This window comes from Opisthocomus hoazin, chromosome 15 (genome assembly GCF_030867145.1).
Source record: "Opisthocomus hoazin isolate bOpiHoa1 chromosome 15, bOpiHoa1.hap1, whole genome shotgun sequence".
Classification (NCBI taxonomy): Eukaryota; Metazoa; Chordata; class Aves; order Opisthocomiformes; family Opisthocomidae; genus Opisthocomus; species Opisthocomus hoazin.
In genome coordinates, this window is record NC_134428.1 from 24,022,025 (window position 1) to 24,039,989 (window position 17,965).

Here is a 17,965-nt window from a genome sequence, read left to right on the forward strand (position 1 = left end):
CAGGGGAGGTAAAACTCAGACTCGTGCGAGTTGTCACAATCAATTCCATAAATCGGAATGTGTTAAGTTTTTTCTCAACTGCCAAGATTTTTCACTGGAGGTTAGGCAGGGCAGGAGCAAACAGACCTCATCTAATTTCATGGGAAATTTACTTCTTTTAGTGGGTTTTTGCAGTGGAAGAAATGCTCATGTATAAGGAGTGTACTTCAGGCAACCAGCACACTCCCAGCATCCTTGTCATTGCCTGGAACGTCTATAACCTGATGAGCAGAAATGTCTTTCCAGGTATGATGGAAAATTTATCAAAATACATTTTATATTGTCTAGAGGAATAATTAACACAAGAATCAATTTGGCCTTGCATATGCTTTTTCTTAGTAAATCATTGAGCCATTAACCTTGGGAAGGTCAATACACCGTCCTTATTGAATTCAAGAAAAGCAAATTTTAAAGTAATATTTAGAAGCAAAATTCTTTCACAGTTTCTTAATACACTCTTGGGTCCTGAACCATGACACCACATTAGCCTTTTTGATTCCCTTGCCACCTGCGCAGCATCATCATCCTCTTCTCCCCTTCTCATGGACTGTCAGGAATCTGGAAATGAGGTAAGAGAAGTGAAAAGATAGACAGGCTCATCTTTCATCTAAAGAATGCCTGAGTGATGCAGGTACTTTGGGGGTAGATTTATTGTCACACTCCAACACAGAACATGCCACATTTTGGTGGAACGCAAAATTTTTCATCGAGGCTTACAAGCCTTATTCAAACCTTACTGAAGTCACCAAATAAGTGGGACTGTTCCTATAAAGTCTTGGATTGGGCACTCAATATGCATTAGTATTAAGGCATAAGTTGATGGTGCCTGTTCCAAAGGCACTTCAGTGTCAGCAAAATCTTCTCATCTGGTTCACTTTAATCAGTCAGCAGTCCTGGACAGCACCTGGAGTGGATACCAAGTTATGCTGACAGAAGGCGGCAAGTCAGAGGAAATCAGACACATCTCTGAGGAGAGCCCACTGGGAAACAGAAGGCAAATGCAAAGGCTGTCCTGCTCCTCCAAGGATCAAGCACAAATGCCATCTTCTGTAGCACAGACATGAGTCCCAGAACAACATTTCTGGAGTCAGAGCCCCAATCCTGCCTCATACCTGGCCCACTTCCAAATCACTTTTCCTGGATGTAGTCAGATCACCTCCCAGTATCCTCCTGTAACTGGTGGAACAGCAGGCATGAGCTCTCCACAGGTGGCCCAGCTTTATCTTGTCACTCCACATACTCAGGACCAGTGCCTGCTTGTCTTCAGTTCTCTGAAAAGCGGAATCAAGAGTGGCTTTTCACTGTCCTTCCCAGACTCAACCACGGCCACTTTCAGATGCATGACCATCTCCAAGGCATCCCACCCTCCCTCCTCTTCATGGACGTGGAGAAGCCAGTGGGTCTCACGGGTTGGGTTGGTGTTCTGGAGATGTGATAGCAGCATGGTCCAAACTGCTGCAAAAACGGGGTTGTTTTGCTTGTACAGGCAAAGTGTCTCAGGCTGAGACTGTAGCTCAGGTGCTCCTGTAAAGTGAGTAGAGCTGCAGGGCAGGAGGGAGAACTGCTGCTGGGTGCTTGTGTCCTGTCCTCTCCTGGAGGCATTCTCACCCGCCACGGCTTTTGTCTCCACACCCACAAGGGATTTCTCCCATTTCAGACGGGAAGAACCATGTCTGGGAACTGAGAAGCTCTGAATGCCAGAGGGGAAAAAAACAGCTTCAGTGACCTGAGGAGCTTGCCAAACTGCAGCCCCCTTAACAAATATCCCCTTCCAATTAAGACAAGTACCCAAAGTAGAGATTTTTCATGGCCTGAGAATGAAAATAAATGTTAAATAAATAATTTGGGGCTGTAAAACCATTGTATGCAAGTGATATGAAAATAGGGTTCATTTTGATTTAGATGTTTTTGTGATTTCTTTCTTTGAGCTAAAATTGACTCCTTCCTTTGTCCTACATATTTTTAAAGTTATTTTGAACCCTAAATCAAAACATTTTTTTCGTTTAAAAAAATAAAGACATGCTTGCTTTAAGGGTTTCAATGCTTTCGCCTGAAGGAAATGGTTTTGAACTGAGAAATTTGTCAAATCAGCTCCCATCAACAATTTTGGCTTTAATAAATTATACTTTCCTAAAGAGAAAGAAAGTGCAACATCTAACATTTCATGAAAATAACAAAAAAAAATCCTGACCAGTGGCGAGTTCTTGATCTGGGGAACCTGAATTACCTTGGGGCACAAGAACGAGGGTTTGAGTGACCTGGGTTTCACAAAAAGCAGTGAAAAGACTAGGAAAATAAATGTAAACATCACAGGGATGCGGATGCAGACTCTCTTGGCAAAGTCCAGTGTGCCTCGGTTTCCCCATCTGTGCAATGAGGGCAACAGCACTGAGCAGAGCTGGGTCCGGCTGTGGTGAGGATGGGAAAGAGGACAGAGGAATTAGGAAGCTACGTAGCAAGGACACACTGCTGGATGAGCTCTGCAGAGGATGCGGTTCATGGGACAGGTTCCGATCGATGTCAAACAGCTGAGTGCTGGGTTCACGACCAGGGTTGGAGGCAGAGAGGGTCTTGAATGGTTTCTTTTTCTCCAGAAATTCATGTGCTCTCATTTTCATTCCAAGCAGAACGAAATCCGTTTGAAAATCCCGAATTCTTCAGCAACAAAAGTGTTGTTCTGCATCCAGCCCCACTTCTTGCCCCGTTTATGTTTTGCCCGTAGTGCGGAGAATAACTAAATATTCCAAGGCCGTGACTTCTAACGCCTGGCTTGCCTCATGGTGCACAGAGCATCGCAGGAGGTAGCTCTGGGTCAGGGAAGGGCACTGCTCAGCCTTGCTGTTCAGTCCTCTCCCAGGGAGCCTGGAGGAGAGCACACTGCCTGCTCAGCTCTGGGCGCTGCGTTGTAAATACTCGGCGGAAGTGATTCCATCCCTGACAAAGAAATGAAAAAAATGATGTACTTCGGAAAAACAAACTTGTGTTTGCCGTCACAGAGGAGAACTGCAAGCTAAGACAAGATGTCATTGTTTTGTTATCAGGGCAAATAGGTGAAGTCAACAGCAGACTATACAGGGCTGCTCCTTGAGGGATCCCTCAGGAAAAACTACCGGTGCCTCTCCTTGAGGAGAGGAAGGGACTGATCTGCTCTGCTTGTTGCCTGGTGCAGGTCATGAACTAATGAATCTTCTGTGTGGAAGATCTAGGCCAAAATGCAGGAATGACAGCTGTCAAGGGGGACGGGGAGGTGTGAGAGCATCTGCCTGGGGCACTGTAGGGTCTGTCTCCAGGGCTTTTTGTGTCAGGCTGCTCCCATCCTTAGGGAGGGCTGATCCTGCCCTGGGGCAGGGGGTAGGGTAATCTAGTGATGTCCCAGGGTCCCTCCCAGCCCCTTTTCTCTAGGTCTATAAAAGGTCTCTTCTATAAACAGGAATATAATGTTTCTCATTTGGCTGTTCAGTCCACAGAAGGGCTCCAGGAGGGAGCACAAGACACTTTTCAGCCAATATCAGGCAGCCTGATGATTAAGGACAGGCAGAACTCGTGCGTGGTGAGATATGCACCGTAGACGTTTCACTGCTTTGTCACTGTGCTGCTTCAACCCTTCCACAGCCTGTTCCACATCCACAACACCCAGCTGCCACGATGTCTCTGGCATTTTTTTGTGTGTCTTCCACAAATGTCGCTGTTGGTCTGGGGAAAATCCAGCAGCTAGCAGAGAACCAGGAATCCACATTTCATTGATCCCTATTGAAAAAGGGTTGGATTTTTAAGGAAAAAAAAAATTAGATTATGACTTGCCTAGCTTCCCAAAAGTCACTATCATGAAAGCAGTCTATGCCAGACAGGACCTAAAATCTAGTGTAAGAATGGAGGTGGCACCCACAGAATAACTGGTTAATATTTTGCAGAGAAGACAAACGGAGATATAAAAAATCAGGAACTTGTAAAGGACAGACTCCTCACAGAACCTATTCTTGACAGAATTTCTTTTCTTTGTATCTCAGGACCAGAAGGGACCCAGTCTAACAGGAATCGGAGAGGAGTCACCATTGAGGGTGAGAAATAATTACTTTAAAACTGCAAAGTAACGCTAACTAAGATGAAGAGGCAAAACACGGTGCAGCCTTGACAGAAGTCTGGATATATGTCGCCTTTCACGGAATTACATGGGTGACCTCCACAGCTGCAAATGGAGTGACAAATGGCAAACGCCTCAAGAACAGAGGAAAAATAACACCGAGATGTCATTAAACCTGAAGTAAATAGTTGATGCAGCAACTCGAGCAACCACTTCCTCATCAGAATGCCACAGTCCTGACCCTGGCAAGGAATCAAGTGGACCCATCCAGAATCATCTCCCTGCTTCACATCCAGCATAATTTGGAAGTTATGAAGTAGTCACGTCCTTTAGTGCCCTTGCTGAGTTTCCATTTATTAAGTGGAGTATTCATTATTGTTCTCTCCTTTTTATGCCACAACTTCTTGTAAAATACAAAAGTGGAATGGAAGAAAAAGGGTCCGTGTAAAATGCTGGCTGAAAAGTCATGACCTCAAGAATAAACATCCGTCAACTGAGGAGTCATACAGACTGTGCTCAGAGATGGAAAAGCGGTGTGATAAGGCTGGAAGAGTGCTACAAAACCAAAAGTGGCACATACAATGATTTGGTTATGAAGACAAGCACTTTCCAAATGTGTCCTTTGAAGGAAGGGCTTCTCCAGTCTTTTGCAGACATCAGAAACACACCTCCAGGCGCTGGGATGGAATCCTGCCCAAAGCAAGGTGTGACTGTGCAGGCTCACTCTGCTGATGCAAGGGCAACTGTGCCCTGCTCTTCCTCCATGCTAGACCCAGCCTTGGAGCTGCCTTTGCATTTGATTCTTGACCTTGGGCAATCTTCACATTGCAGAGGAGACATACATTCGCAACTGAGTTCTCCCAACGTGACTGCAAAGCTTTTATTTCATTAGCACAGTATCAATCATCTCCTACTTTTCTACTTCTCCTTTAATGAACTGTGTTATCAGCATTTCAGTACTGTGAATTAACAGATATCAGAAAATGAAATGATTCAATCCACAAGTATTTTTGCAGGTTCATGGTATTCTTGTTCATTTAAGCAAAGCTGTTCCTCAAATGCATATGGGCAACAGCAATGCTACGCTAGCAGAATAATTACCATAATTGTCACAAATTGTTAACTCAGCAGGTGACACAGTGAAGTGCAGTCCATTCAAAAATGAGATACGTGAACCAAGCAGCCCTGGAAAACAATATCCTCCCCTGAATATATGTCACAGGAAGCTTTACATTTCATCCCGCTCTTAGTAAATTTGGATGGCTTCAATTTTTACACTTTTGCATACAATTAGCAAGTAAGCCGCCTGCCTGAAGATGACTGGGCACAGTCAGTCACCCTGTCTGCAACGCTGCCGAGATTTGAGCTGGAGTTACCTTTGCTTATGTGCTTTTACCGTATCTACATCTGTGCTCATTTAAGTACAGGAGCTGCTGAAAATGTCAGTCAGGCTTTGCTGTGATTGCTGTACTCGTCAGTGATGTCTTGATGACACCGATAACCTTCCTTCCCCCGCTCTGTGTGTGCCTGCACTATATAACGCGAGACACCAGGACAGCCGTCGCTACCTGGATTTCTCATTTGGTCAGTTCCCATTTGGTAAAGTCATTCTGTAAAATTAAATGAGAAGAAATCTGGAAACAAAATCTCCGTATCTAAAAGCCTTTTCTTTAAGGAAGGTCAACCCTGAGTCTGAGCAGATGGAGCCCTTTTCCAGCTAACACTTCTGGGTAGTAAACAGATAAGGGCAACAGTCTTTAACTGATTTTACATCTCCGTGCATGTACCTAACAGCGAGCAAAGGATTTCCTGCAAACTCCTTCCTCAGGTGGTGGCTATGGAAGGTTGAAATTTGTCAAGCTGATTTTCCAATTTTAAATGTTGTTTTTTTTTCCCTCCTGAAGTCAGATGTTTCCATTCTGATGTATGTTTTCTCATTTTATGGTTTCTTTTTTAGACATTGCCTCCCCCGTTCCTGTTTTTTGTCTCTTCACTGTTTCCAGAGGATGAGGGGGATAGGTGTCTAAAACCAAAGGAATCATGTTTTTTAACATACAATTTACAAAAGGAAGACATATCTTTGTAACTAAGATCCCTCCAACCTCTTTACCTGTAAATTGTTACCAGCTTTGACAACTTTACTGCGACAGGGACATGTGCTAAACAAACATGATGTTCGATGCGATACACACGGGCGACTGGAGACCGCCTTTCCCTTTTTTCCCCTCACGCTGTCTCTGTAGCTGCTGCCCTTTAGTTGCCGGGCGGGTTGTGTGGTGATCATCTGAGACACGAGCCTAAATCCCCAGTGAGTCTGGAAAACCTTCTGCAGAGTGCTGGAGTTGGTGGCCGGCTGGGAAAGGACTGGAGGGAAGGCAGCATAAGAGCTGGCTCCAAGGCAGGGGAAATTCCTCATCGCGCTGTGCTCTCTGCTTGGACTTCCGCTGGAAATAAAGCAGTGTTTTTTCCTCCAAAAGCAATGCGTTTTTAAGAAGGCAGACTCATCTGAGCTAATCCGGTGGCTGCACACGTGACAGCGTAAAGGCCAGATTCTCATTCCTCTCGTGCTGGGGTAAGACGGTGCCATGTCACAGCCCGGCACTAACGAGACCATGGGTAGGGTTTGGGGCTTGCTGCAAGCGTCACCATGTTTCCCGTAAGATTCCTACAGACAGTCTTTGATAATTGCAGGGATGATGTTTTACAGTAATGATGAAATATTGCTTTTGAGAGTGGTGCTTTCACAAACAACAGCAATTGTGTTCAAAACAGCAATTCCAAGGCTGACTGTGCAGGTAAATTACCCAAAATACCTGTAAGGACAGTCAGATAAAATAACTGGAACAACACTAGGGCTAGTGTGATGCTCTGGGAATAGCTAGAACACTTTTTCCATAAATTCTTCAAGTCCAACCTAACAACTTCCTCGGGGAGCTGACAGCCCTCCCCACAAGGACATTTCTTTAAATTTCTTAACATGCAAAAGTAAATACTTGATTTCATCTGACAACAGCAAGACAGATATTTTGCTTAAGGATGGGAATGAGTCAGGTTCTCCTCTGCCCTCTTTGCAATCTGTCCTTGGCTACTTATTACAGAAGTAACAGTCTCTGCAAGCGTAGACTGGGAGGTCAGCCTGGGGTTGGGGATACAACGACTGTCATCAAAGGCTATCCGGGTGACTCTTCACTTTGTTAGATCCAGGCATATTAGTTTATGAAAAGGAGTCAACAGGGCTTATCCAAAAGAGAAGGATGAACTGTATTTAAACAGCTGAAAGCTTGCCTGATTTCTACTGCCCCGTGCTTCATCTTGGCTGGCTCTAAGCCTCCAGAGTGGCCCAGCCACCACAAAATGAAAGAAGGCTCCTCCATTCAGGAAAGTCATTCAGACTGGAACATTTGCTTCCAGTCCTGCAAAGCTGTTATTGCATGACCAGGGAGTATGGACAGCCTGTTTTTCAAGAGAAAAAGAAAAACATTGGAAATATCAAAAGGGAAAGACTACGCAGAGTATAAATGTTTCCTGTACCATGATGGGTGCATGGTGAACCTTGTGTAAGAAGAGTTAAAAGGCATAAGATCCAATGAGTACAGACTCAGTCTGGAAATTAGATTTTAATCCACAGAGGAGTGGGTTTTTGGAGAGTCTCTTCACAGCAATAACAAGGGCAGGCTGTCAGATGCGTTTATGGACATGGCTGCTTGGAACAGATGGGGTTGGTCACCACCACCCAGGAGAACTCCCTTGGTCTTTTCATTACATGCCCTGTGCTGGTGGGAGGCAGCCCGGGGAGACTGTCTGAACACAGTCCCTGGTCCCTCTGTGCTGATCTGCTTGGAGCAGAGATTGACCCCTGCGTCTTTAACACACACTTCTGAGATCAGAAGAAAATTATAACTCCTGTAATAATAAGGATAGTGAAACAAAGGCAAAGCAGGAAGGCAGTAAACCTTCTCAGATACATTCATTCTCTGTCCACTCTGCCTCTTTCTCTCTATTTTTGAGCCTACATGAACAGACACCCATGACAGGGAGAAGTAATGGAGTCACTGCTGTGCTCATGCTCAACTCCTTTATTTCTGACTTCCATTCATTCGTGTACAGGAGCAGGAGGAATTTGCGCTCTCTGCACTTTTCTGGGATCTAAATACATCGTACACTTCATTCAAGCTGCAACAACCCTCAAATATTGGTGCGCCCCCAAATCAGTGCTATTTGTTCTGGGAGAGAGTGCATTTTGCTTTGGACTTTGTTTTTGTTTCTCTTGGAGCTGCATGACATTGCACAGCTTTTCTAAGGATAAGATCACAGACGCTGCACTGTGAAGATTAAGGGGACTTGTTCATGGGGATACTGTGGTTTTGTTAATGGACAAAAAAGGAGATTTTTGTGAGCTCAACTTACACGCAAAATGAATGTACATTACTGTGTTCTAATTGCAAATAGCTTGGCTGGGGCTTTAAAAGCACTGCATTCCAAGTCCAGTGTTTGTGAAATGTCTTTTAATACTAACCATGGTTATAAAGTGCACATTATTATTGTTAATACTTACAGGAGCCTTTTAAGCAATTGCCCTGCTGCCACCCAGTCCAGCACAAACACTCTCCCTAGCATGGAGTATTGGAAACAGCATGAATTAAAAGGGACCCAGATAAGAGGAAAATGTCTGGTTTCATAAAGACTGTGAAGCCTGAAGGACCTCTTAAAAGGCTGAAGATCCAGAACTGCCTATTCTGAGTGCAGACACCCCCTGCACCCTGCATCCCACGGTGCTGAGCTTGCAGAACTTCACCCTTACCCTGCTTTTTCCCTATTTATTGTGCTTTGTTACATATTTTAGGTTTAATTTTCATAGGGATAACAAACTCACATTTCACTCGCTGGATTTCGTGCACCAGAACTGCAGGGGAAGGTTTGGCTTCTCAGTGCTGCCAGGGAAGATCTGCCTTGTCTCCTTCTGGGTGAAGGTGGGCAGAAGACTCTCGATGACCGTCTCTCAGGCACCCTTCCCTGCCCACTGCCAGTACATTTGTGAAGCGCAGAACTGCTGTTAGCCTTCCTCTACAAGCCCCCATGTAACTTGGATAGCGAGATGCCTATATACAGAGATAAAGACAGAAATCTGGATGAAATTCAGATGTCTCAGTCTATGAAGGATTAAGGCTTAGGGTCATGAATCCCACTGACTTCCAGTAAGATTTCAGTGCACTCTTAAGTGTTGACATCACTTTTGAAAGTACTCCCAAACTGCTGCAGGACTTTATAGTTTGAGTGACTTGACCAAGGCCATGAAAAAAAGCTTGTAGTACAGCTTGTAGGCATTAACTCAGGCCCTCTAAATCTCTGTGTAGTCCTTTAGATCCTACAGAGCTTGGTTAGTGCCATGCCCCATGTTAGGTCTACAGCTCTTTGTCTTAACACCAGGTTGAGCCGCAGCCCACTAATATCTCTTTAGGAAGCATTATACAGCAATCAAACAGTAATATGTAGAAAAAGATTAAATCTCCTTATTGTTGTTATGTGGTTTAATTGGTTGTGAAACAGCTGAATAAGAAGCCACATTTTGGCCTGCGATAGACAAAGAACATTGATTACTGAATATTTACCTGGAGATAGTCGTGTGGACACAAGAGGAGTAGTGGAGCTGGGGAGAAACAGAGGCAAAGGATGAACTAGAAGCCACTCAGTGCAATACAAACACAGCAGACAACATCCACAGCGCTGTTCGGTCATGTAACGCCACCACAGCCAAATTAGAAATGGAGCTGAAATTGAATATAAACCACATGTAATGTTCTTCAGTAAGTGTGATACAATGCAGTGTAATAGCCTGATACTGTATATTAACCCTGGGAATTAGTAACTAAATTGCCTGTGCAGACAACAAACAAATATCTGGTTTGTCAGGTTGAGAGAAGGGACATTCTTGCTACGCAGAGCCATAACCTGATCATTCTGCGAGAGGCTTTGGAGAGAAACAGTCCAGGAGAAAATGTCAGTTCTATCTACATACATTAAGCACAATTTACATAAATTACGTGCTGTGAAGGATCAATATGTGATCTTGTCCATGGCTCATACGTCTTCTCCTCCTGTCACCCCTGAAGTGAAGCAGGGGGTGATCTGTGTGTCAATGCATGCGCGGTCGTGTCTGGCCAGGCTGCTGTCAGCCCCCAGCTCTGCCCCTGCCGAAGACACTTTGATGGGCACCAGTTGGCCAGGCTCCAGTCTAGGCTTTTTCTCTGGACATTTAACATACTCTTCTGATCAAATTAAAAAGTATAAGTTTCTGCTTACGCTACACTCAGACACTCTGTCTGAAATCACTGCAGCTGACAATGTCAGCCATGACCTCTTTCCTCAGCTGTACAAGGTCAGCAAGGGCAGACTGAATTTTTAAGCTGTTTGGTGTAAGTTAAGAAAAAAAAAACAATTGTCTGGGAAATGTGAGACGTTGCAAGAAACTATGTGATAAGATTATGAACGCCACAAACTGTTTGCATGAAGCATTCACAAGAAACACTATTTTGTTGTTTTTCAGGCTGCGAACTCCTCCTAATTGGAAATAGCCTCTCCCAGGCTTGTCCAAAGCCTAACGAGAACTGATGAATCCGGCAGGATCAGGGGGAAATGTCCTAGCCAGCAAGGCCAATTCTCTCCCTTCACAGTTGCCTCATTCAAACACACCAACCTCTACCTTAAAACATGTGAGGTTGCAGGTCTAGAGGGACTTCAAACTTCCTTCTAGTCCTTAAAATGGACAACCTCATTTGTCTGAATATTTCTTGGCCTCTAGAGAGATGAATAAAACAGTAACCTGCATGTCAGCAGTTCCTGGGCTGCCTACCACCGTGCCTCTCTGCTGTAGCAGCTGCAGTGGAGAGCACGTCTAGCTGTGCCAGAACCAACCCACCTTTCAGACGTGCGGAGATTTCCTCTCCTTTTTGCAAGACTTCAAACCTCTCCTTGAAACCCGGACTCTCTTGGCAAAGTATTTCAGCATGGGCTCCTCCTGTTCACTTTCTGGACTGCTGGTCTAGCAATGCAAACTCTTGTTTTACCCTGCATCTCTCTTCCTCCAGCCCCTTAAAAAAACCAACAACAAAAAAAGCCAGATGGCACAGAAATGTCAATGCTAGTTTAATGGTAAATGTGAGAAGTAAAACAGAAGAGGGAAAAGCAAAGAAACTTGTAAGCAGTCACCCCCCATCCAAAGCAACCCAATGAAGCAGGTTCTCCAGAGACGTAGTTCTTCTGAAATCAAACATATGGCAAATAGATTTTCTATTTTAAATTCACAAGTGAATGTTGGAACTTTCAAGCCAAAACCAATACACAATTTTTTTCTTCCCACTCGGCAGTAATTAGGGTTTTCTACTGTGTTTTGCTCCATTACCTGAAAGGGCCAGAAGTGAAAACTGTGGCCTCACTGTAATCAGTGGAAAAAATCCTCAAGTTTAACAGAAGCAGGATCTCAGTCCAACCCTGGAAGACTCTCACGCTCAGAGTCACCGCCCAGCTTCGGCATACTGAAAGCAGCAGAATTCCACACAAGATCCCGACGGCATTACAGCCACACACCACGACCCCACGCCCTCCCCTGGCAAGGAAGAAGTGACAGGTTACTCTAATTTTAGAAGAAGTTTACTGAATGGACATTCTTGGGATTCGAGAAGAAAATCTTCACGCTTCTAGCAGACAAGCCCCTCCTGCTCTTCCCAAGCTGGCCGCAGCCTGGGATTCTGGCACTTCGCACCGCAGCGAGCAGTGGATGTTAATGTGCCGCTTCTCATGTGCTACCTCTCCACTAACATCCCTCCCCGCCAGATAACAAGTGTGATCCTCGTCGGTGCTGTTAGATAACATTTCTCAGCAACACCTTCCTTTCCACAGCAAGCTCAGAGCAACCAAACTGCGAATTTCTCCTACGAGCCAAGAGCCAGCGAAGAGCAGGGCCCTGCCTCCCTCCCAGGAGCCCACCAGCCAGGCCCGAACCCTCCTTTTGCACCAGGCTTTTCCTTCCCATCAGCCTTTTTCTAAGCTTTTCCTTTCCATGAGCCTTTTTCTAAGCCAGCTCCCGCTATGCAGCTGGGAGATGTTGGGACTGAGCTGCTGCTTTCCCCCACCCCAGCAGAGGCTGCGTTTCAGCCCTGGGAGAAGGCATCACCCTCTTCTGGCTTGAATCTGAGAAATTTCTTATTAAAATTGTTATCAACTTATCTGCCCTCAGGACTAGCCCGACAGTTATAAGGCATTCTGGGGCCATTTGGGAAAAGAAGCACTTTTAAAATGTAGGATGGTGTTATTAATGCTAAGGAAGGCATTATAGAGTATAAAATTAGCCTGCTGGAGACATCTACCTTCTGTTCCTTATACAGTGTGACATCCTTATGTGTCTCTGCTCTTATCTCCAAAGAATATAATTTCATTAGTAACTTGGAATATCTCCATCTCTCCTAATTATTCACTATTTCTTATAGCTTTTTAAAAACAACTTGAATGTTTAAAAACTTGCTCAATAGAAGCCACAGCCAGGCCTTCCCTATGGCTACCCCCCTCCTGCCTTCGACATGGCCCTCCGGCTCCGCGGCACCGCGATGCTGAGCAGCGAGGCCGGCTGCAGCCCAGCTTCAGAGCAACCTGCAGCCCGCTGACAGCTGAAATCTCAATATTTCTTCTTAAGCTGCAGGAAAACAGCTGCCTAAGCAAACCCCGGCTGCAGGCACGGTCCCCTGGGCGCGCTCTGAAGCGACTCCCATGGCGGACGGTGGCTGACGAGGACGGAGGCAGTGTCAGATCAACGTGCGGAGCTGGGGATGTTCTTCGGGTTGGGCTGGTGGGAGCAGAGCGAAGAGCTGCTCCACAGCCTGCCCGCCCTGTCACCCTGCCCGGCCCAGGGAGCGCGAGCTCCCTCGCACCGCAGGCGGCCATGTCTCCTTTCACAGCTGGCAGCTTTCCCTTACAGAGGGGTAGGGATTCCCAGGCCTCACTGGGGCTCGCAAGGAGCCTTTGCACCAAAACCCGCCGCTCTCTTAAAGCATGCAAAGCCAATTTCTGGGAGACTTCGAAGGGAAAGTGCGCTTTTGTTCTGCTGCCCCGTAGACAGGCTGCAGAGGAAGGGGCAGTAGTCCGGAGGGAGAAGAAATAACCCAAACCACGACTGAACGCCACGTCTCGCGGTGTCCCTGCGACATGGCTGCTCTGCTGCCTCCCAGTCCTCCTCAGAGCCCAGCACCAACCCGCAGCCTGAAGCCAGGAGCAAGGAAATCACACCCGTGCCATGTTAAAATGATAAACCAGAACGAATCGGCAAGTGTTTCCAGCAGTTCAGACCCTGGCACAGCCCTGGTTGGGATCACCGTCTGCTTCTGAGCACCCGGGTTAAAAACGGGTCCAAACTGTGCTGAAGGGTGAGGAGATTCTTAATGACTTGTATTTACTGCAGAAGAAAAAATGAGCTGGCGGAGTGAGACAGGATTATGTTCCTTTGTAAGGTTATGGACGTGCAGCACAGAATTCATTGCTAATGGGGTTAATCCTTCTATTGGGGAGAAAAATCAGATGGTAGCACCTTTAAATTGGCTCTTGGCAAGTACTCGATTATTGCAAGAGACCAATTAAATCAAATCGGGGTCAGAGTGTCTCAGAACGGGGAGAAACAGTCCTCAGCCTCGTCTGGCTCGTCAGAAAGATGACGGGGACTAGGAGTCTGCTGTGAATGAGGTTCAAGTCAATAAGCTCCTTGTAATTAGATTCACTCTAGTGTTTTGTTTTCCTTAAAATACATATAATTAAATGAAGGGGAAAAAAAAGTGTGATGAGAAAAAGCCATCCCATGAAAGCAGCAATAAGGCAGGCAGCGAGGCAGGCACGTTCCTGCACCCTCGCACAATCTCGCTGTTGCTCTCCTCGGGGCAGACCTCGCCGCAGGAGAGTCAACACTACAGCTACCCGGGGATGAAATTCCAGCTCTGCCCAAAGCCCCCTCCATCACCTGAGCACCATTTAAACCCATGTGTTAGGGCTTTACAAATGCTTTAAATAAGACCTTTGGATTTGCTGTCTGCATTGGGGAATGCAATTGAGTCTTCCCTATGAGACCCATTTAAAGACTGCCTGTTATTAAAGTCTCACTAAAACCCTTAAACACTTCACATAAAACGATACCTAAGTGGGCTTCTCATTATGTTGAGAAACATAACTGCCTCGTTGTCTTCAGAGGGATTTAACTGCTGCTTATGGAAGACTGCTCCTGGGTCACTGCTTGTCGTCTGGACAGGGGCAACTTGATGTGACCAGCATGTGAGCGACTTCTGCTCCAAGGCAGGCCAAGGATGGACCATTGGCCAACAACCACAGCAACGTGTGCATTAACATGGTCAGGCCCCATCTCACGCTTAAACACTTCAATGGTTGTTCAGCCATAACAAAAAGACCAGGACAAATCTCCAGCCTCTTGAGAACTGCGGGGTTTCATCACCTACCTGCTCTCGGAGACCTGAAACTACAGGTCACAGGTTGATCTGGATTTTGTTCTCTAATACCTCAGAAAGAATTTTCCTGCATTGGCTTGACAAGAGTCTCTTCATCATGCCGATTGGATCAATTGAATCCTGCTGATAATGCTGCAGTCTTTGTTACTTCCTCTACTCTTTACATCTCCACGTAAAGAAAACGTGAAATAGGATCCTCTCAAGATATTGGGGGAAAAAGTAAGATATCCAGTATTAATATGCTTAGACATTATCTCAGCATCTCAGTGGGGATTGTCTTCACCTGATTCAGAATTTAGTACTTTAATATTTTTCCAGATCAGGTTACGTAATCAATAAATCCTTTGCATTACAGAGAATTTTATTGTGCTGAAGAACATCACAATAAAACAGTCTTCTATTTTTTATTTTTAAGTATAAGTCCTCTTAATAAAAACATCACCTTTCAGTAGAAAATAGTTACTCATATAACCTGTGTAGGATTGTTAAATACCTGTTGCCTTTCCGAAGATAGCTGGGGTCATTAGCAGCATCTAGGCAATCCCAAAGAACAGGGAAAAAGCAGGTAGTAACAGACTCTTGATTTTCAGAACACACAGCACACATCTGAAATTAAAAAAAAAAAAAAATCAACAAAAAATCTAAGGCAATATTTCAGCAGGAAACCAAAACCATTAGTGACATTCAGGGGAAAATGAGACTTACTTATGCAGAAAGCCATGAGTGCGGTATTTTCGTTCCCCAGGCGAATACCAGACACTTTATGTTTTTCTCCACTGTGAAAGGACTACACTTTGGATGGGGAAGGTTTTATTTCATACAGGTTGTGATGCACTCCATGACTCTGTTATTTCTGGTAACAAATCTGTGAGAAATCTTCTCTCCCACAGAGAGGGATCCCTGGCGCTCTGTGCTGGGTCTGCCCTGCAGCCACCATCACGGCCAAGGGCAGCTTGGCTTGGGTTTGAATCCATAACTGCCTTATGGTGCTTTGCACCCCCTGGGCATCTGTAACTCCATTACCTGTGTCTGGTAACTTGGGCCAAAGACAGGCTGTAAATCTCTTCTTTCTCTCCATCCTTCACCTATAGTGTGTTTGTTAATTTTTCTTACAGTCTTCAACATCTATTTTTGTTCTGGCCATTTGCTCTGTTAACATTGCATCTATGGATAGCACATGTAGGGTTAAAAATGATGACAACTCTTATAACTTGTTTCACATTCCAGTTGTAACAAAAATCAGTGACTTCTGATCAGGCATTTGTGTCTCCACCTTTCTAAACTGGCCCTCTGTTAGCAACACTTAAAATGGACTGGCAGCTTTCTGCCAAAGATTGATTGGTACCAGCACACAGTTAATTGGTGAGATGGTAGTCACTCAGCCGATCAATTCAAGCTTGGGCTGCCTGCCTTTTTTTTTTAAAAGATAATTGGTTCTTACGTATACCCAGAGCAGGATGGCTCACCTGTGAGCTCTGCACCGAACTCCTACCACAACAAGGCACATCTTGCAGCAATGCCAGAATAGCATAGGGAGGTTACAGGCATGTCCAGTTTTTGAGTATTTGAATAGTGTGATTATAATCTCTGAAATAACTTCAGAGCCATCATGCTGCAGTGATCGTTTAACAGACTTGCTAGCCTTTCTGGCCTTTGGAACCAGATATGAAGAGACAATTGCTCTTGGCAATGGATCACGCCACTGACGGCTGCGATCTCCAACCTCCCAGATGTACTAGGAGTAACTGAATGGGATTATGATGAAGTTAAATTGGCAGAGACTTGTTCTCTACTCTATTTCATCTGAAGATGAAAATGAAAATAGCCCAGCCTGGCATCGCCCTGCACAATAACCTGAATCTATTATGAGTTTTCAGCTCCTGCAATCTGGAAATGTTTGTTTTTCTCAGACAGACAACCCTGGAAAGTTACTGATGGTGACAGCTGACAAACCCAACATGTTTTCTATGGCCATTTTTTCTCTGCTATTATTCCCCTCAGGTAGTGCTTTCACATGTAATCTGTGTCCTACAGATTCCACTGGTCTCCACCAGAAGTTATTCTGAGCCTCCCAGCTCAGGCCTCACAAGCTGTACAGGTTGTCTTTTGGGGGTAGAACACACCACCCTCTCACCTCTGCAAATGCACCTTCCCCTTCCACCACAGATGAAGTGTTGATCTGTTTTGACCCTTCGATCCCCATCCTCTGTTTTCTAACAGTGCAAAAATGTCTCATTTCAGAACCAGAACAACTGGGCATGCTGTAGCTGAGAGCTTTCTTCTCCCTTGGAATATGTGCATGTAGCTCTTCTTGGTATCAGTGGGAGGTCTGAATACATATTTAATATCAAAGGCTCATATTTAAAAAAAAAGACTGATGATTCTTCCCGCCCCACTTTGAAGGACATGAAAGGAACCGATTCTGAAGCCACACTGAGCTACGAGAATCAGGCCAGCAAGTTACACGCCCAAACCACTTGTTTCTTTTTACAAAACCCAGCTGAAACATGGCAAAAACATTTTAGGGAAGCAAATATGCAAAATCTTTGTTATCTGTGTAATGTTTGTAATGGCAGTCCTCTGCTTTCCCTAATTTCTTCACAATTTGCATATAAACGAGACATTGTATCACTAGGTGGTTTTATTTCTCCAAAACACTGTCAAGCATGTTGACAAAGTTTTGAGGCTCTTAAATCTTTTCCTTAAACACATAATCCATCATTCAGTTTAAGAAGGAACTGATTTAAAGATATGGTGAGTGCTTTTAGGGCAGGCAGCACAACAGAGCTGAAGCCCAGGAGATTCCCACTGTGGCTGCCTGAGAAAGCAGCAGCCACCTTTCTCCGCAGCTTCCCCGAACACAAGCCGGTGACAGCAGAGCCTCCTCGGTGACCCGGTAACCTGTACAGAAGTGCTGTTGAGTTTCACAAACGTAAGGCAAAACTACTCTAGGTTCCTGTGAAGTTTCAAGGGGAACCCACCCTCAGGCCCAGTTCTACCCGCATCAGATGAAACCTAGGCTCTGCAGCAGATCGTGTCCAGCTACTGGCAGGTCCAGGAGAAGGCAAATTTGTCGGCTGCAGCAACGGTTTAGGCTAATTTAAAGTCATTTAGCATCTATTGTTTCGTGTTCAGCAACAAATTTTGCCGTTTAGGTGCTACTTAACTAACATAGGAAAAAAAAACTAATTTTGCTCCATCTAAAGGAAATCTTTGAGGCAACTCACGTAGGATGAGAGAACTTATGTAGGACAAAAGATTTTTTTTAATGGCTGCAGATCTAATCCTTTCGTATTATCCCTCTCATTTACCTGTTGCTTGTTGCTAGAGCAATGGGCAGGGAAAAGGC

At 45.1% G+C, this 17,965-nt stretch overlaps 1 long non-coding RNA gene across 2 annotated transcripts in view; it reads right to left on the reverse strand.

Moving 5' to 3' along the window:
• Nucleotides 1-420: 420 nt before the first annotated feature.
• The window catches only part of LOC142363240 (uncharacterized), a 28,541-nt gene continuing 10,996 nt past the window's right edge, over nucleotides 421-17,965 (reverse strand). Inside the window, exons 2-6 of one of the 2 annotated variants that reach the window (XR_012765610.1) lie at nucleotides 15,110-15,222; nucleotides 11,037-11,208; nucleotides 9,730-9,767; nucleotides 8,994-9,219; nucleotides 421-2,973 (exon numbers count right to left, since the gene is read on the reverse strand). This is a non-coding gene — a long non-coding RNA (uncharacterized LOC142363240). Of the gene's footprint in view, nucleotides 2,974-8,993; nucleotides 9,220-9,729; nucleotides 9,889-11,036; nucleotides 11,209-15,109; nucleotides 15,223-17,965 lie in introns of both variants that reach the window. The other variant, XR_012765609.1, reaches the window with a different exon arrangement.